At 53.4% G+C, this 20,059-nt stretch overlaps 1 long non-coding RNA gene across 3 annotated transcripts in view; it reads left to right on the forward strand.

The window, feature by feature from the left end:
- Positions 1 to 9,213: 9,213 nt before the first annotated feature.
- Positions 9,214 to 20,059, forward strand: part of LOC130542932 (uncharacterized) — a 46,898-nt gene continuing 36,052 nt past the window's right edge. For all 3 annotated transcript variants that reach the window (XR_008957855.1, XR_008957854.1, XR_008957856.1), the window contains exons 1-2: positions 9,214 to 9,291; positions 11,551 to 11,689. This is a non-coding gene — a long non-coding RNA (uncharacterized LOC130542932). The remainder of the gene's footprint in view (positions 9,292 to 11,550; positions 11,690 to 20,059) is intronic.

The raw sequence follows: 20,059 nt of genomic DNA on the forward strand, positions 1-20,059 counted from the left end.
TGAGATTCACTCTGTGCCTGTTTGTAACATCTAATTTGTTCCTTCATCTAACAGTGTTTATTCAATTGGGCCTAAGATATGGTTGAGTGGCCAGCATCTAGAGTTAGATGGCTTTTTTTCATCTGATACAGACTTGGATGATGTCATTTGACAAAGGTGATGTTTCATCATTGATTAGTTTATTCATCAGAAGAGTTAAAATTAGGGTGGAGGGAAAATTCAAAATTATCCAAATGGGCCTGTTCCTGTTTAAAAGTTGAGCTTGACTTTCTAGTTTTACTATTATCTCGATATTTTGAGGTGCCATATTCTGTCTGTAGTTTCTTTGGTGGTGGAGTCAGAAGGAGAGTCTGGGAATTCTTTTGGATAGTGGCATGCTGGTGGCTTCAAGGGGCTTGGCGTCAGGAGCCTTGGGGTGAATTCTGCAACTGCTTGCCTGACCCTGGGTGCATCTCGCAGAGGTTTTGTTTCCTCTTATGAAATTGCCAGCAGATAATGTTCTGCTTAAAGGGGAACCCTCCCATCCTGTTGGTGGGAATGCAGAGTGGTGCAGACAGTCTGGGAAACAGTGTGGGGGTTCCTCAAAAAGTTAAACATTGAACAACCACATGATCCAGCAATTGCTCTCCTAGGTGCTTACCCAAAAGATACAAAAATGCACATTCGAAGGGGGTACATGCACCATGATGTTTATAGCAACAATGTCCACAGTAGCCAAACTATGGAGAGAATCCCAAAGTCCATGCACTGATGAATGGATAAAGCAGATGTGGGATACGTGTATATATGTGTGTGTGTGTGTGTGTGTGTGTGTGTGTGTGTATATATATATATATATATATATATATATATATATATATATATATATATATATATGAATATGACCCAGCTTCAAAAAGAATGAAATCTTACCATTTGCAAGGATGTGGATGGATCTAGAGCGTATTAAGCTAAGCAAAATTAGTGAGGAAAGACAAATATCCTATGCTCTCACGCTTGTGGAATTTCAGAAAGAAAACAGATGAACAGAGTTGAGGGGTGATGAGAAAGGCAAACAAGGAAATAGACTCAACCTTGGAGAACAAACTGAGTGTTGCTGCAGGACAGGGGCGTGGGGGGAAGAGTTAAATGGGTGAGGGGTATTAAGGAGGGCGCTTGTGATGAGCACTGGGTACTGTATGCAGGTGAGGAATCACTAAATCCTACCCCTGAAGCGAATATTCCATGGCATGTGAACTAACTGGAATTTAAGTAAAAGAAGAAAGGAAAAAGTGTTCTGCTTCATGAAGAGTGAGGTAAAATTGTAGTGATTTGGGCTGTACTGTTCTATAGATGATAGTTGTAAAACACCCTGTTGTAAGATACACTAGTTTCTTATCACATAAGGAGTCCTCAGAAAGCTGCAATGAAAGATTCAGATCTCAGAGCATGTTCATGTTCCACTGATATGTTACAGTTTGCACAGGTAGGACAGAAGGAGAGAAAGGCAACAGAAGGGGAAAGTAGGTGTGAACCTTTCATTAGTTAGCATTATAGGTTTCTCATGAAAGCCTTGCGCCAGTGTGATTTTGCAAGAAGAGGGGGAATCCGGGAGCTTTGCAGGAGACGGGGGAGTTCCAGGTCTGGGTAAAGCTGACAGGGGTCCCAGAGGAGAGCTGAATGCATTCTGCAGCAGGGTGTGGGCAGGGTGGGCTCCAGGGGTGGCTGTGGGTCTCCTGTGTGAGAGTTGTGACAGGTGAGGGCTGTGTGCAAGTTCCTGGCTGAGGACAAGTGAGGCACAGGTGGAGAGCTGGCAGAAAACCTTTTTCTGGGCCACCAGCCTCACCCAACACACACAGCCTCACCTTCTGTCCCTGTCACTCCAATTCAGACTTCTCAGAAGGCGAGTGAGAACACATCAAGAGCATTCGAAACAGAAGGGAAAGCATGTGCAAAGGCTCTGGGGCAGGAGAATTCCAGATATGTCCAGGAGCAGCAAGAAGGCCCTGTGGCCACAGGGGACAGCTTAGGACATGACCTCGGGGAGGTGACAGAGGGCGACAGAAAGCCATTCCAGGGCTATAACCCCATGAGACCCTGTTTCACTAGGCCATCGTGGCTACAGCGTTGAGAACAGATGACAGAGGGTTGAAGATGGCAAGGCAGGTCAATGACGAAGCTTTTCCAGGAACTCAGGCACTGTGGACCAGACAGGTGGCCTTGGATGGAGTGGCTAGACCTATTCTGGGTCCATTTTGAAGATGGAGCTCACAGGATTTGCTGATGAGTTAGATATTAGGAGCAGGAGAACGGAGGAATTGGGGTAACTCCCAGCTGTTGTGGGTTGTCCTGATCGAGGGGAAGGAGAGGGTTTCTGGGGTAAGGAGGTAGTCCGTGTTCCGCATGCTGAGGAAGGTGCCTTTCCCGGTGGATCTGCTGAGGTTTGTGTCTGGGAGAACCTTTCACATCTCCTCCCTCAGCAATGCTCAAGTACAAGTATCCCCCAGCTTTTAAACGTTCACAGTAAGACACTTGGCTTTCTTGAAAGAACTACGTTATTACCCAGCTTCAGTGAGAGGAAGAGACCTAAAGAGGATTTCCCTCTTATGAAAAAAGGTGAACAGTGAGAATCGCGTTCAGCATCTGTTTTGGGGCGAAGCACGACAGAGGCGGCGTGCACCCCAACCAGCTCCTTCCGCTGGGAACCGCTCTCCGCATCCAGCCACCAGCACTTTGAATTGTGTCTGTGAGCCTCTGCTGTGCTTTATCTTCATTTATGCTGGGCCTCCGTTAGAAACTTGTGTCCTGAGGCCTAAGAAAAGCCAAAGAGAAGGAATCTTGGAGTCTGAGCACACTGTCCAATTTTTCCGTGTAAATGAATGGTCATTCCTTCTTTACACCATTTCTGCTGTGCAAGGTTTCTCAGAAGCCCTGTACTTTCAAAGAGCAGGGAAACCTATACCCCATGCTGCGGGGTTAGTTTTAGTCTCCATGCTGGACAGAACATTTCATGACTGTCGGATTTTCTCACTCAAACATTGAGACTTGGACCACCTTCACCCGTTTCTACCACCCCATCCCCGAATCTGGCACCTACCAATCTGCTCTCAGTATCTGTGCGTTCAGTATTTGTTTATTCCACGTGGAATGTACATGAGAGCATCTGGTATTTGTCTTTCTGTGTCTGAGTTACTTGGCATAAGGCCCCCAAGGTCTGTGTTTCCATGTCTGGTTATTGAATAATGCTGCAGTGAACGTGGGAGTGCATCTGTCTTTTTGAGGCAGTATTTTTGTGTTCTCCAAATCAATACTCAGTAGAGCCATTACTGGGTCATGTGGTAGTTGTATTTATTTTTTCAGGAACCTCCATACCGTTTGTCACAGTGGCTGCACCAATTTCCATTCCCACCAACAGCGCACAGTGTCTCCTCGTCTGCACACCCTTGACCCCACCTGGTGTCTGTCTCTGGGACAACTGCTGTTCCAACAGTTGTGAGGGGATAGCCGATTGTGGGTTTGACTGATGTTTCCCTGACGATGATTAGTGATGTCGAACAACTTTTTCTGTCTGTTGGCACCTGTGTGCCATCTTTGGACAGTATCTATTCACATATTCACCCCATTTTTTATACAGTTTTTTTTGTTTTGATTTGTATGAGTGTTGTGTGCATTTTGGATATTAGCCTCTTCTCACACATATGATTCGCAGATATTTTTTTCTTATTGGGTCAGTGGCCTTCTAAGTTTTTGATGGTTTCTTTTGCCGTGTGGAAGATTTCAGTTTGATGTTGTTCCACTTGTTTATTTTTGCTTTTGTTGCCTTTGCATTTGGTGTCCGATCTGAAGACTCTTTGCCAAAACCAATGTCGAGAGACTTAGTACCTGTGTCTTCTTGGAGGTTTATGGATTCGGGTCTTATGTTCAAATCATTCACCCATTAAAAATTTTGTGTGTGGTGTAAGAAAGTGACCCAGTTATATTCTTCTGCATTTAGTGTCCAGTTTGCCTGTTACCGCTCACTGAAGAGACAGTCCTTCCCTCATGGCATATCTTCTGCTGCTGTGTCGTAAGTTAGGGTCATCTACGTGTGGGTAAGTTTCTGAGCTTTCTGTTCTGTTCCACTGACCTGGTGTCTGTGTTTCTGCCAGCACCATCCTGTTTTGATGACAACAGCTTTGTAATCTAGCTTGAAATCCAGGAGTGTGTTGACTGCACCTTTCTTTCTCCAGGTTGCTTTGGGTATTTGGGGTCTTTTGTGATTCCATACAAGTTTGAGGACTGTTTTCTATTTCCTCGAATAATGCCACTGGAATTCAGATGGGGATTTCATCACATCTGTCGATTGCTTTGGGTACGATGGACATGTTCACATAATTAACTCTTCCAGTTAAGGAGCATGGCGTATGCTTCCATTTGTTTGTGTTGCCTTCCAAATCTTTGACCCATACATTCTGCCCCCCTCGACACACATGTTTTTCATTTCTTTTCTGCCATGTGTTGAGTGTACTATGTCTTTCTCATTGTTGGTTACTTTTATTCCTAGATTTTTTTTTTTTTGATGCAATTGTAAATGGCATTGCTTTTTTAATTTCTCTTTGCGAAAGTGTGTCATCAGTATACAGAAATGCAAGAAGTTGGGTCATCTGGGTGGCTCCATAGGTGAAGCGTCTGCCTTCTGCTCAGGTCAGAGTTCTGGGATCGAGCCCCGTGTTGGGCTCCCCGCTTAGCGAGGGTCTGCTTCTCCGTCTTTCTGACACTCCCCCGGCTCGTGCTTTTTCTCTTCCTGTCAAATAAATAAATAAATAAAATCTGAAAAAAAATAAAGACAACAGGTCTCTGTATATTGACTTTATATCCTGCAGCTTTCTTGAATTTGTTTATTCTAACAGTTTTTTGTTTTTTTTTTTTTTGTGGAATCTTTTGGGATTTCATGTCATTTGCAAATAGTGACCGTTTTCCTGTATGGATTTCATATCTTTCTCTTTTTTTAAAATTATGTTAGTCACCCTACAGTACTTCATTTGTTTTTGATGTAGTGTTCCAGGATTCATTGTTTGCATATAACACCTAGTGCTCATTATGACACGTGCCCTCCTTAATACCCATCACCAGGATAACCCATTCCCCTACCCCTCCCTTTCTGCAACCTTCAGTTTGTTTCCCAGTGTCAATAGTCTCTCATGGTTCATCTCCCCCTCTCATTCCCCACCTTCACTTTTCCCTTCCTTCTCCTAATGTCCTCCATGCTATTCCTTCCATTCCACATAGGAGTGAAGCCATATGATAATTGTCTTTCTCTGCTTGACTTAATTTCACTTAGCATAATCCCCTCCTGGTCCATCCACGTTGGTGCAAATGGTGGGTATTCATCCTTTCTGATGACTGAGTAATATTCCATTGTATAGATGAACCACATCTTCTTTGTCCATTCATCTGCTGAAGGACATCTTGGCTCCTTCCACAGTTTGGCTATTAGGGACATTGCTGCTATGAACATTGGGATACAGGTGCCCCTTCTTTTCATTACTCTGTGTCTATGGGGTAAATACCCAGTAGTGCAATTGGTGGGTCGTAGGATAGCTCTGTGTTCAACGTCTTGAGGAATCTCCATATTGTTTTCAAAAGTGGCTGTACCAGCTTGAATTCTCACGAGTAGTGTTAGAGGGCTCCCCTTTCTCCACATCCTCTCTGACTTTTTTTTATTTCCTGTCTTGTTAATTTCTTCTCAAGATTTTATTTATTTATTCCACAGAGATAGAGACAGCCAGCGAGAGAGGGAACACAAGCAGGGGGAGTGGGAGAGGAAGAAGCAGGCTCATAGCGGAGGAGCCTGATGTGGGGCTCCATCCCATAATGCCGGGATCACGCCCTGAGCCGAAGGCAGACGCTTAACCGCTGTGCCACCCAGGTGCCCCCTGCCTTGTTAATTTTAACCATTCTAACTGGTGTAAGGTGGTATCTCATTGTAGTTTTGATTTGTATTTGCCTGATGGCAAGTGATGTGGAGCATTTTTTCATGTGTCTGTTGGCCATTTGTATGTCTTCTCTGGACAAGTATCTCTTTGTGTCTTCTGCCCATTTTTTGGGTGTCGAGTTTGAGGAGTTCTTTATAGATCTTGGATACCAGCCCTTTATCTGTAATATCATTTGCAGATATCTTCTTCGATTCCATAGGTTGCCTTTTTGTTTTGTTGATCGTTTGCTTTGCCGTGCAGAAACTTTTTATCTTGATGAAGTGCCAATAGTTCATTTTTGCTTTTATTTCCTTTGCCTTTAGAGACGTGGCTTGCAAGAAGTTGTTGTGTCCAAGGTTGAAGAGTTCTTTTGATTTTGATATGAGACAGGAATCCATTATCTTTCTTTCCTGATTGCATTCGAGTCCTCTGTCTTTCTTGGTGAGTCTAGCTAAGTTTGTCAGTTTTGTTTATCTTTCCAAAAAAGGCAGCTCTCATTTTCATTGTGTGTGTGTGTTTTTGTGTGTGTGTGTGTGTGTGTTTTTAGTCTCTGTTGGATTTATTTATGCATTCCTTTTTGTTATTTCCTTATTTCTACTAATTTGGGGCTTTGTTTGCTGTTTTTTTTTTCTACTTCTTTACCACAGAAATCAGGCTGTTTATTGGAGAGCATTCTCATGGATTGATGAAGACTTGAATTTCTATGAACGTCCCCCCCGTAGAGCTACTTTTGCTGCATCCCATAAGTTTTTGTAGGTTGTCTTTTTCATCAGTGTCAAGGTATTTCTAAAAATTTTTTTGATTTCTTCTTTGACTGTTGGTTGTTCAGTAGCATGTTGTTAAATCTCCACATATTTTTTTAAGATTATTTAAGTATCTGGCAGAGAGTGAGACCGCGAGAGAGGGAACGCAAGCAGGGGGGTGGGAGAGGGAGAAGCGGGCTTCCCACTGAGCAAGGAGCCTGATTCGGGGCTAGATCCCAGGCTCCTGGGATCACGACCTGAGCTGAAGGCAGATCGTTAATGACTGAGCCACCCAGGCCCCCCAATCTCCACCTGTTTTTGACTGTCCCATTTTTTTCTTGAGACTGATTTCTAGTTTCATATCATTGTGGTTGGACAAGATTTGTAGCAGAAGGTGAAGAGAGCATTCAGATGAAAGGTTTGTTTCCTGGAGGGTTTTCTGAGGGCAGACCATGAGTTCCGTGGGGACGGAGGAAGGTTTTGTGAGACGGGGGGTGGGGTTAACCCTTGTTAGAATTACTGACTACTACCATGCAGGCTGTGTGCTACCGTTCACACCGTAGTCCTGATGGGCTTGTACTTCATTAGAAATATTTTCTAGGAGGTGTAGGCATAGGCTTCTCTAAAAGAAAGGTGCCATGTGGGTTCATGGCATGACCCCAGGTCAGCAACCAGGATGTATGGTATTGTGGGGGATCAGAACCAGGCTTTCTGTGGGAAGTGACGGAAATAGGGTATGGTGAGCTCCATGACCTCATAGGTGAGGTCCCGAGTGACCCACTGGGTGTTGGGTTCCGTGGATCTGTTTCATCAGGTGCTGTGGAATTCAGGGACACCCTCCTGTCTGTGGATTTGTGTGGAGACAGGTAGACATCAGTGTCTGGCCAGGCACGAGGGTCGCACTGGACCACCACCAGAGGTGCAGCACGCGGGGGAGCCACTGCTTGGTTTCCACGAAAGCTGACCAGGGTCTGTGACCGTGATTCCTAGCAGCTGCAAGGGGAGAGGAGGCCGGGGGTGGTGCACACTTCCTAGACTTGTGGTCAGGACTAGTCTGGAGCCCACTGAAGTCAGCCACTCCTGGCACAGAAGGCCCCCAGTCAGTGTAGCTGTGGGCACTGCTCCCATGGCACTTTCGGGCCGGCTCCATGCTGCCACCTCCTGCTTTTCATCATCATCTTCAAGGTCGTGCGCCTCTGCTCTTGCCCCATGGCCTCCGGGGTATTGTCCGTCCTCCATCTGGCCCTCGTCCCTGGTGCCCTGTGCAGTCCGATGCCAGGGTAGCCTTCTCGAGACAAATATCTGGCCCTGATGGAACACTTCCATGGATCTCGTGTGATGCGAGGATGATGTCCTGCCCTGGAAGGGGGCTGCAGGTCCCCAATCAGGAGAGCCATGTCTCCCTTTTCAGCATGGCCTGCCCTCCCCTCAGTCTTCTTCAGGGAAGCTCTCCCCACTTCCTGAGATGACAGCTCTGAACTTAAAAGTGGATGTTATTTTACATATCTCTATGCCTTAGTTCATCCATGGCATGTCTTTCAACGCCGTTAGTGGGTTTTTGTTTTTGTTTTTTTTGTTTTTTTTTTTAGCAGTTCTGAAGGGCTGTCTGCTCAAGGAGGGGATGACCTGGGTGGGGCAGCTTTCCCTCTCATCTCCCTCAGCCTGTCTCTGAGCCCTGGGGCCAGCTGTCCCACTGAGGATTGAGGGACCCGAGCCAGCCCATCCTGAGCCCAGGCTGTGTGTCAGCTGTGTAGACGGATGCGTGTCGGAGCGGTGGGCAGCTGGCATAGGCCAGGGGCAGGCAGTGTCTCCCCATTCCTTCCCTCCCTTCCTCCCAGAGGTAGCTCAGAGCAGCCTTCAACCCCTGCATCTCCGGATCCCTTGACCTATGTCTCCTGTGTTCAGCTGGTGACCTTGGAGTTTCGCATGGATTCTACCTCCCATACCCTCTCCTGTAGCAGTTCCTGGATCAGGGGAGGGGTCGGACCCTTGTCTGTTTTTGGTCTTCTTCCTGTCCCGCACCAAGCCCACCCACCTTTGCATCCTCCATGTATGTGCTTGGAAGCAAGTCCATCCACAGGGAACCTATTAGCCAAATGGATCCAGGTAATGAACATTGAAGTAGAGATCCAGGATCCATAATAAACCTGCTCTGAAACCTGTCCCAAAGTCTGTGACTCTCTCACACTGAAACAGAAACAATAATAGCTTTCTGGACTGTGAAGTGACATGTGTCTCTACTTCCAATCTTGAAGGCATAGGTGCTGAGCCTGGACAGAAAAGGACCATGGCTCCCGTGGGCTGGGATCCACAGTAAGAACTCAGTGAAATCTGAATTCGAGGCATAGAATGAATAATTATTGTAGAGTGAATCCTCCCAAGTAGGGCTTATGCACATTGCAGAGGAAAAGCTTTTTCAAAGAGGTTCCTGAAAGAAAAATCTTTTTAAAAAATTTATTTTAATTCCAGTAGAGCTAACATACAGTGTTACATTCGTTTCAGGTGTACAAGAGAGTGATTCAGTAATTCTATATATTACTCAGTGGTCATCCAGAAAAGTGTCCTCTTAATCCGCTTCATCTATTTCACTCATCCCTCTATCCACCTCCTCTCTGGTAAGCATCCATTTGTTCTCTATTGTTAAGAGTTTGTATTTTGGTGTGTCTCCTTTTTCTCTTTTATTTATTTAGTTTTGTTTATTTTAAGTTCCCTATAAGAGTGACATCATATGGGATTTGTCTTTCTCTGACTGACTGATTTCAGTTAGGATAATACTCTCGAGCTCCATCCATGTGGCTGCAAATGGCAAGGTTTCATTCAAGCCTAGTAATACTCCATTGTGTGTGTGTGTGTGTGTGTGTGTGTGTGTGTGTGTGTGTGTGTGAATACACACATCTATCATCTCATTTGTCAATTTTTCTACAGACACTTGGGTTGCTTCCATATTGTGATATTGTAAATAATGGTGCAAGAAACATAGGGGTGCACGTATCCTTTTAAGTTGCTGTTTTCATAGTCTTTGGGCAAATACCAGTAGTGTGATTGTTGGATTGTAGGGTAGTTCTATATTTAATTTTTTGAGGAACCTTCATACTGTTTTCCACGGTGGCCACCACAGTTTGCATTCCCACCCACAGTTCGCGAGGATTCCCCTTTATCCACATCCTCCCAACGCCTGCTCTTTCTTGTGCTTTTGATGTTAGCCATTCTGACAGGTGTGAGGTAATACCTCATTGTCCTTTGGATTTACATTTTCCTGATGATGGGTGATGGTGAACATCTTTTCACGGGACTGTTGGCCATTTGTATTTCTTCTTTGGAGAAATGTCTCTTCATGTCTTCTGCCTATTTTTTAACTGAATTCTTTGTTTTTTGGGGGTCGAGTAGTATCAGTTCTATGTTTTGGACACTATCCTTTTATTGCATATGATCTTTGCAAACATCTTCTCCCTTTGAGTAGGTTGTCTTTTTATTTTTACGTTTTCATTGTTCTTCTGCCATGTGGAAACTTTTTATTTTGCTCTATTCCCAATAGTTAATTTTTGCTTTCATTTCCTTTGCCTCAGGAGACAGTCTAGAAAAACGTTGGTATGGTCCATGTCAAGAAGTTACTGTCTTCCCTCCTGTAGAATTTTTGTGGATTTAGGTCTCATATTGAGGTCTTGAAACTGTTTTGTGTTTGTCTGTATTGTGTAAGAAAGCAGTCTAATTTCATTCTTTTGTGCGTAGCTGTCTAGTTTTCCCAACACCATTTGTTGTAGAGACTGTCCTTTTCCCTTTTGATATCATTGCTTGCCTTGTGGAAGATTCATGGACCACATAATTGTGGGTTTCTGTCTGAACTTGTATCCTGTTCCTTTGGTCGCTGTGTCTATTTTTGTGCCGTACTCTCTTGTTAGGATGACTGCAGCTTTGTAGTATAACCTGAAATCTGAAATTGTGAGTCCTCCAGCTTTGTTTTTCTTTTCCACATTGCACTGGCTGTTCAGTATCTTTAGTGGTTCAATACAAATGTTTAGGATTGTTTATTCGAGGTCTTTTATTCTTTAATTTAAATTCAATTAGCCAACTTACAGTACATCATTAGTTTCAGATGTAGTCTTCAATAAATTACCAGTCGTGTGGAACACCCAGTGCTCATTGTATCGTGTGACCTCCTTAATGCCACTCACCCAGTTACCCTCCCCCCCAACTTCTCCTCCAGCAATCATCAGTTTGTTGCGATAGTTAAGAGTCTATCATGGGTTTTCTCCCTCTGATGACTTCCCTTTCTATTTTCCCTCCCTATGGTCTTCTTCCCTGTTTCTGATATTCCACATAGGAGTGAAAGCATATGATCATTGTCTTTCTTTCATTGGCTTATTCCACTCAGCATAATACCTTCCAGCTCCACCCAGGTCGGTGTGATGGTAAGTATTCATCCTTTCTGATGGCTGAGTAATATTCCATTATATATATGATCCACATCTTCTTTATCCATTCATCTGTCCATGCTCATCTGCACTCTTTCCACAGCTTGTCTATTATGGATATTGCTGCTATGAACACTGGGGTGCATGTGTCCCGTCTTCACTACCTCTGTCTCTTTGGGGTAAATCCCCAGTAGTGCAATTGCTGGGACATAGGGTAGCTTTATTTATAACGTCTTGAGGAAACTCCGTACCATTTTCCAGAGTGGCTGTACCGGACTGCATTCGCACAGGGGTGTAAGAGGGTTCCCGTTTCTCCACATCCTCTCCAACATGTATAGTTTCATGTCTTCTTATTTTTAGATATTCGGCCTCGTGTGATATGGCATCTATAGGGGTTTAGATTTGCATTTCCCTGAAGCCAAGTGATATGAAGCATTTATGCATGTATCTTTTGGTCACCAGTACATCGTCATCAGTGAAATGACTTCCCATTTTAATCCATCTCAAGACCTAAAGCTGGGTAAGGCACTGAAGCTGGATGATGCCATCGGTTGGAATTGTGGAGAATTTCAAAAGATCTCCATGGAGAGCAAGTTTAAAGGTCAGTGTGAAGCTACTAATTGGATCCGGGGAGATCTCTGAAAGTGGGGGTTCCCTGGGATGGGCTGAGGGGGGCCCTCCGATTTTCCTGCTATGAATCCTTTCTGCAGCCCCAAACGGACAGTTTCCTGCAGTGGGGCAGGCTGAGTCCTCTAGTCGTGCAGAGGTGAGCCCAATGCCTGGTACCTTGGAGGCAGGCAAACGGGGAGGGGACCCTCAGCAGAAGACCCAGGGTTAGGTTAGGCCTCAAGAGACAGCAGGTGCGAACTGCCCAGTGCTCAGAGAACTCCCAGGCCGACTGAGATGAGGGCACAAGGGCGGGTGACTGTGAGCCTTGGGGTTTGATCCGGAAGGGCTCACAAAGGTCGGGGTTCACCAGCAGGGGCTCTGAGGGGGTGTCCCAGTTCTCTTGCACTGAATGCTCTATTGTGCCCCAAAACGGTACAGTTTCCTGTGGGCTGCAGGCTGAGTCCTACGGTGGGGCTTGGGTGTCCCCAGTCCCCCGGAGTTGGGCGCCAGGATCCTGGGGAGGGGCCCCTCTGTGGCCAAACTAGGGTAAGGGTTAGGGTCCAGGGGCCCGGCAGGGCCAATCTAGCAAGCTGTGCGGCGAGCTCCGTGGAGGGCTGAGATGAGGCCATGGGGGAGGGTGAGCATGGGCCTCAGGGTTGGGGCACGGGGGTTGCCAAAGGTGGGGACGGGCTCCGGGGGCCTCCCCAAGTTCTCGTGCCCTGTATGCTCTGTAGCGCCCCAAGGGGCACGGTTTCCTGCGGACTGGCAAGCTGAGTCCTGAGGCGGGGCACAGGTATCCCAATTCCCCGGGGCTGCGGTGTAAGGCTCCTGGGGAGGCCGCCAAACCCGCGGCTGACCTAGGGTTAGGGTTAGGCCCCAGGAGCCCCGCAGGCCCGATCTGCTGGCTGTATGGTGAGCTACACAGGCTGAGGTGAGGGTGTGGGGAGGGTGAGCGTGGGCCTCAGGGTTGGGGTGCGGGAGGCCGCCAAAGTTCGCTGGGGGCTCAGGGGGGCCCTCCTGGTTCTCCCGCCCTGAATGCTCTATGGCCTCCCAAGGGGCACGGTTTCCTGCAAGGTGGCAGACTGAGTCCTGCGGTGGGGCTCAGGTGTCCCGAATCCCCGCGGCTGCGGCTCCAGGCTCCTGGGGAGGGGCCCCTCCACAGATGAACTAGGGTTAGGGTTGGGGCCCAGGAACCCCGCAGGCCAGATCTGCCCACTATGTGGCGAGCTCTGCCACGGGTTGAGGTGAGGGTACGGGGTGGGGTGAGCATGGGCATCAAGGTTGGGGCTTAGGGATCGCTGAAGTTCTCCGGGGGCTCTGGGGGCCCTCCCGGTTCTCCCACCCTGAATGCTCTACAGCCTCCCAAGGGGCACGGTTTCCTGCGGGGTCGCAGGCTTTGTCCTGCAGTGGGGCTCAGGTGTCCCCAGTCCCCAGGGCTGCGGCACCGGGCCTCGGGGGAGGGGCCCTCCCTAGCCGACCTAGGGTCAGGACTAGGCCCCAGGAACCGGGCAGGACTGATCTGCCGGCTCTGCGACGAGCTTGGTGGCAGGCTGACGGGAAGGCGCGGGGCGGGATGAGCGTGGGCCTCAGAGTTGTGGTGTAGGGGGCCGCCGAGGATCGCTGGGGGCTCAGGGGGGCCCTACTAATTCTGCACGGGATGCTCTGCGGCGTCCCAAGGGGCATGGTTTCCTGAGGGGTGGCAGGCTGAGTCCCGTGGTGGGGCTCAGGTGTACCCAATCCCCGGGGTTAGGGTACGGATTAGGGTACGGGTTAGGGTTAGTGTACGGGTTACAGTTAGTGTTCGGGTGAGGGTAGGGGTTAGGGTTAGGGTAAGGTGAGGTTACGGGTTAGGGTTGGCTTTAGGGGTTACAGGTTAGGGGTTATGGGTTACGGTACGGATTAGGGTTTAGGGTACGGGTTAGGGTTTAGGGTTTGGGTTTAGTGTACGGGTTAGGGTTAGGGTACGGGTTAGGGTATGGATTAGGGTTTGGGTACAGGTTAGGGTACGCGTTAGGGTACAGTTTAGGGACGGGTTAGGGTACGGTTTAGGGTGCAGGTTAGGGTTAGGATATGGGTTAAGGTTAGGGTATGGGTTAGGGTTACGGTACGGGTTAGGTTACGGTTTAGGATTAGGGTTAGGGTACAGGTTAGGGTGAGGGTATGGATTAGGGTATGGGTTAGGGTTAGGGTATGGGTTATCGTTAGGGTTACGTTTTGTGTTAGGGATAGGGTACGGGTTTGGGTTTGGGTGTGGTTTAGGGTATGGGTTAGGATACGGGTTAGGTTTAGGTTAGGGTTAGGGTTAGGGTACGGTTTAGGAAATGGGTTAGGTTTAGGGTACGGTTTAGGGTTAGGGTATGGGTTAGGGTACAGGTTAAGTTACTAGTTAGGGTTAGGGTTCGGGTTAGGGTATGGGTTAGGGTCCGGGTTAGGGTTAGGGTACAGGTTAGGGTAAGGGTTAAGGTACGGGATAGGCTGCAGGTTAGTGTTAAGGCAGGGTACTGGTTAGGGTTAGGGTTTAGGGTTAGGGTTAGTATACGGGTAGTGTTAGGCTACAGGTTAGCGTACGGGTTAGGGTTAGGGTACGGGTTAGGTTCAGGGTTTAGGGTTTAGGGTTAGGGTACGAGTTAGGGGACGGTTTAGGGATAGTGTTAGGGTATGGGTTTGGGTTAGGGTTAGGGTACGGATTAGGGTACGTGTTAGGGTTAGGGTACAGGATAGGGTATGTGTTACGGTTAGAATACGGGTTAGGGTACAGGTTAGGGTACGGTTTAGGGTTAGGGTAAGGGTTAGGGTACGGGTTAGGGTTAGGGTACGGGTTATGGGTAGGTTTAGGGGAAGGTGTAGGGTTGAGGGTAGGGTTAGGTTTAGTGGTTAGGGTTAAGGTTAGGGTTTAGGGTTTAGGTTTAGAGTTAGGGTTAGGGTTAGACCCCAGGAGGCCAGCAGGCCTGATCTGCCAGCTCTGCGGTGAGCGGTGGGAAGGGCTGAGGTGAGGGCGCTGGCGATGGGAGCGTGGGTCTCAGCGTTTTGGCGTGGGGGGCCTTCGAAGGTCATTGGTGGCTCGGAGGGCCCTGCCCGTTCTCCCACCCTGAATGAATGGCGGTACCCCTAGCGGCTCGGGTGCCAGCGGGGCAGCAGGGTGAGTTCGGTGCTGAGGCTTGGGGGTCCCCAATCCCCAGCGTTCAGCGCCAGTCCCCTTGAGAGGGGCCCCTCGGGGGCCAAACTAGGGTTAGGGATTGCCCCCAGGAGGATGACAGGCCCGATCCGCCAGCTGTGCAGTGAGCGGAGGGGCGGGCCGAGGTGAGGGCGCTGGCGAGTGGGAGCATGGGCCAAAGCATTTTGACTCAGGGGCATTCAGAGTTTGCCAGCGTCTCAGAGGGCCCTGCCTGTTCCTCCGCCCTGAATGACTGGTGGCGCCCCTAGCGGCCCAGGTGGCAGCAGGGCGGCAGGGTGAGTCTGGTGCTGGGGCGCGGGGGTCGCCAATCCCCGGCTTTGTGGTGCAGGCCCTTTGGGAGGGGCCCCTCGGGGGCTGACCTAGGGTTAGGGTTAGCCCCCAGAAGGCCGGCAGGCCCTATCTGCCCACTGTGCGTCGAGCGGAGGGGCGGGCCCTGGTAAGGGCGCTGGTGAGCGGGAGCCTGGGCCCAAGCGTTTTGGCGTGGGGGCCCTTTGAAGGACGCTGGGGGCTCGGATCGCCCTGCACGGTCCTCCCCCCTGAATGACCAGTGGCGCCACTGGCAGCCCGGGTGGTTGCGGGGCGGCAGGGTAAGTCCGGCACTGGGGCTTGGGGGTCGCAAATCCCCAGCGTTGTGGTGCCAGGCCCCTTGGAAGGGGCCACTTGGGGGCCGACCTAGGGTTAGGGTTAGGGTTAGCCCCCAGAAGGCCGGCAGGCCCGATCCGCTGCTGTGCGGCGAGCGGATGGGTGGGCCGAGGTGAGGGCGCTGGCGAGCGGGAGCGTGGGCCCCAGCGTTTTGGCACAGGCTGCTATCGAAAGTCGCCGAGGGCTCAGAGGGCCCTGCCCATTCTCCCGCCCTGAACGATCAGCGGCACCCTAGGGGCCCGGGTGTCGGCGGGGCATAAGAGTGAGTCCAGCGTTGCGACTCGGTGGTCCCCAATCCCCGGCGTTGCGGCGCCAGGCCCCTTGGGAGGGACCCCTCGTGGGCCGATCTAGGGTTAGGGTTAGCCCCCAGGAGGCTGGCAGGCCCGGTCCGCTGCTGTGCGGGGAGCGGAGGGGCGGGCCGAGGTGAGGGCGCTGGCGAGCAGGAGCGTGGGCCCCAGCGTTTTAGCGCGGCTGCTATCGAAGTTCACCGAGGGCTCGGAGGGCCCTGCCCATTTTCCCACCCTGAATGAACGACGGCAGCCCTAGCAGCCTGGGTGGCGGCGGGGCGGCAGGGTAATTCCGGTGCTGAGGCTTGGGGGTCCCCAATCCCCGGCGTTGTGGCGGCAGGCCCCTTCAGATGGGCCCCTCTGGGGCCAACGTAGGGTTAGAGTTACCCCCAGGATGCCGGTAGGCCGGATCCACCAACTCTGCAGTGAGCGGAGGGGCGGGCTGAGTTGAGGGCACTGGTGAGCGCGAGCTTGGGACCCAGCGTTTTGGTGCGGATGACCTTCGTAAGTCGCCAGAGTCTCGAGGGCCCTGCCTGTTTACCAACCCTGAATGACCGGCGACGCCCCAGCGGGCCCGGTGTGGGCTTGGCGGCAGGGTGATTCCCGCGCTGCAGCTCGGGGGTCCCCAATCCCCTGAGTTCGGTGCCAGGCCCCTTGGGAGGGGCCCCTCGGGGGCTGACCAAGGGTTAGAGTTAGCTCCCAGGAGGCCGTCAGGCCCAATACTCCGGCTAGGCCGTGAACGGAGGGGCGGGCCGAGGTTAAGGCGCTGGCGAGCGAAAGCGTGGGCCCTGGCGTTTTGGCACAACGGGCCTTTGAAGATCACCGGGGCCTCGGAGGGCCCTGCCTGTTCTCCCGCCCTGAATGAAAGGCAGCACCCCTAGCGGCCTGAGTGGCGGCGGGGCTGCAGGGTGAGTCCGACGCTGGGGCTCGGTCGTCCCCAATCCCCGGCATTGTGGTGCCAGGTCCCTTGGGAGGGACGCCTCGGGGGCCGACCTAGGGTTAGGGTTAGCCTCCAGGAGGTCGGCAGGCCTGATCTGCCGGCTGTGCCGCAAGCGGAGGGGCGGGCCAAGGTGAGGGCGCTAGCGAGAGGGAGTGTGGGCCCAAGCGTTTTGAAGTGGGAGGGCTTCAAACGTCGCTGGGGGCTCGAAGGGCCCTGCCCCTCCTCCCGCCCTGAATGACTGGAGGCGCCCCTAGCGGCCTGAGTGGCGGCAGGGCAGCAGGGTGAATCTGGCGCTGAGGCTCAGGGGTCCCCAATGCCCGGCGTTGCGTCTCCAGGCCCCTTGGGAGGGGCCCTTCCGGGGCCGACCTAAGGTAAAAGTTAGCCCCTGGAGCCTGGCAGGCACGATCTGCCGTCTGTGGCGAGCGGAGGCGCGGTTGAAGATCAGGGAGCTGACGAACGGGAGAGTGGGCCCCAGCGTTTTGGCGCTGGGGGCCTTCGAAGGTCACCGGGGCAGGGAGGGCCCTGCCTGTTCTCCCACCCTGAATGATCGGTGGTGCCCTAGCGGCCCGGTGTTGGCGGGGTGGAAGGGTGAGTCCAGCGTTGCGACTCGGGGGTCCCCAATCCCTGGCGTTCCGTGGCAGTCCCTTTGGGAGGGGCCCCTCGGGGGCCAACCTAGGGTTAGGGTTAGCCCCCAGGAGGCCGGCAGGCTCAATCCACCGGCTCTGCGGCGAATGGAGGGGTGAGCCAAGATGAGGTCGTTGGCGAGTGGGAGCGTGGGCCCCAACATTTTGGCTTGGGGGGCCTTCGAAGGTCACAGGGGGCTCGGAGGGCCCTGCCCGTTCTCCCGCCATGAAGGACCGACGACGCCCCCAGCGCCCCGGGTGGCGGCGGGGTGGCAGGGTCAGTCCGGCGCTGGGACTCGGGGGTCCCCAATCCCCAGCGTTGCAGCGCCAGGCCCTTTGGGAGGGGCCCCTCGGGGACTGTCCTAAGGTTAGGTTAGCCCCCAGGAGGCCGGCAGACCCGATCCGCCGCCTGTGCGGTGAGCGGAGGGATGGACCGTGGTAGGGCGCAGTCGAACCGTAGCGTGGTATCCAGCATTTTGGCGTGGGGGGCCTTCGTATTTCACCAGGGGCTCGGAGGGCCCTACCGGTTATCCCGCCCTGAATGACCGGCGGCGCCCCTAGCGGCCCGCGTGGCGGCGGGGCGGCAGGGTGAGCCCGGCGCTGCGGCTTGCGGGTCCCCAATCCCTGGCGTTGCGGCACCAGGCCTCTTGGGAGAGGCCACTCTGGGGCCCACCTAGGGTTAGGGTTATCCCTGAGGAGCCTGGCAGGCTGGATCCGCCGGCTGTGCAGCTGGGGGGGGGGGGGGGGCGGGCCGAGGTGAGGGCGCTGGAGAGCGGGAGCGTGGGCCTCAGCGTTTTGGTGCGGGGGACCTACGAACGTCGCCGGGGGCTCGGAGGGCCCTGCCCGTTCCCCCACCCTAAATGACCGGCGGCGCCCTAAGTGGCCTGGGTGGTGGCGGAGCGGCAGGTTGAGTACATTGCTGGGGCTCAGGGGTCCCCATCCCGGGCCTTGCGGGGCCACGCCCCTTGGGAGTGGACCCTCAGGGACTGACCTAGGGTATGTGTTAGCACCCAGGAAGCCAGCAGGCCCGATCTGCCGCTGTGCAGCGAGCGGAGGAGTGGGCTGAGGTGAGAGCGCTGGCGAGCGGGAGCATAGTACCCAGCGTTTTGGCACGGGGGGCCTTGGAAGGTCTCCAGGGCCTAGTTGGGCCTTACCCGTTCTCCTGCCCTGAATGACCGGTGGCGCCCCTAGGGGCCCAGGTGGCGGTGGGGCGGCATGGTGAGTCCGGCGCTGTGGCTCCGGAATCCCCAATCCCAGGCGTTGCGGCGCCAGGCCCCTAGGATGGGCCCCTCGGGGGGAAAACCTAGGGTTAGGGTTACCCTCCAGGAGGCGGCAGGCTCAATCCGCCGCCTGTGCGGCAAGTGGAGGGGTGGGCCGAGGTCAGGTCGCTGGAGAGCAGGAGCGTGGGCCCCAGCGTTTTGGCTGTGGGGGCCTTCGAAGGTCACTGGGGGCTCGGAGGGCCCTGCCCGTTCTCCTGACCTGAATGACTGACGGCACCCCTAGCGGCCCGGGTGGCAGCGGGGCAGCAGGGTGAGTCCAGTGTTATGGTTCGGGGATCCCCAATCCCCAGCGTTGCGGCGCCAGGCCCCTTGGAGGGAACCCTCTGGGGCCGACCTAGGGTTAGAGTTAGCCCCCAGGAGGCCGGAAGTCCCGATCCGCCGGCTGTGCGGTGAGCGGAGAGGCGGGCCGAGTTGAGGGCGCTGTCGAGCGTGAGCATCGGCCCCGGCGTTTTGGCGCGGATGGCATTCGAAAGACGCCGGAGTCTTGAGGGCCCTGCCGGATCTCCCACCGTGAATGACCGGCGACGCCCCAGCAGGCCCGGTGTCGGCTTGGCGGCAGGGTGAGTCCGGCGCTGCAGCTCAGGGGTCCCCAATCCCCTGCGTTTGGCGCCAAGCCACTTGGGAAGGGCCCCTTGGGGGCCGACCTAGGGTCAGGCTTAGCCCCCAGGAGGCCGGCAGGCCCGATCCCTCTGCTGTTCCACGAGCGGAGGGGCAAGCCGATGTGAGGGCGCTGGCGAGGGAAGCGTAGGCCCAAGCATTTGGCAGGGGGGGCCTTAGAAGGTCGCGGGGCCTCGGAGGGCCCTGCCAGTTCTCCCGCCATGAATGATCAGCAGCGCCCCTAGCGGCCCGGGTGACGGCGGGGCGGCAGGATGAGTCCGGCGCTGGGGCTCGGGGGTCCCCAATCCCCAGCGTTGCAGCGCCAGGCCCCTTGGGAGGGGCCCCTCAGGGGCCGACCTAGGGTAAAGGTTAGCCCCTGGAGGCCGGCAGGCACGATCCGCCGTCTGGGGCGAGCGGAGGCGCGGTCGAAGATCAGGGCTCTGGCGAGCGGGAGAGTGGGCCCCAGCTTTTTGGCGCTGGGGGCCTTCGAAGGTTACCGGGGCAGGGAGGGCCCTGCCTGTTCTCCCGCCCTGAATGATCGGCAGTGCCCTAGTGGCCTGGGTGTCGGCGGGGCGCAAGGGTGAATCCAGCATTGCGACTCGGGGGTCCCCAATCCCCGGCATTCGGCGGCAGTCTCTTTGGGAGGGGCCCCTCGGGGGCCGACCTAGGGTTAGGGTTAGCCCCCAGGAGGCCGGCAGCCCCGATTTGCCAGCTGTGCAGCGAGCGGAGGGCGGGCCGAAGTGAGGGCGCAGGTTAGCGGGAGCATGGGCCCCATCGTTTTGGCGCGGGGGTCCTCCGAAGGTCGCTGGGGGCTCCTA

This window comes from Ursus arctos, unplaced genomic scaffold, assembly GCF_023065955.2.
Source record: "Ursus arctos isolate Adak ecotype North America unplaced genomic scaffold, UrsArc2.0 scaffold_6, whole genome shotgun sequence".
Classification (NCBI taxonomy): Eukaryota; Metazoa; Chordata; class Mammalia; order Carnivora; family Ursidae; genus Ursus; species Ursus arctos.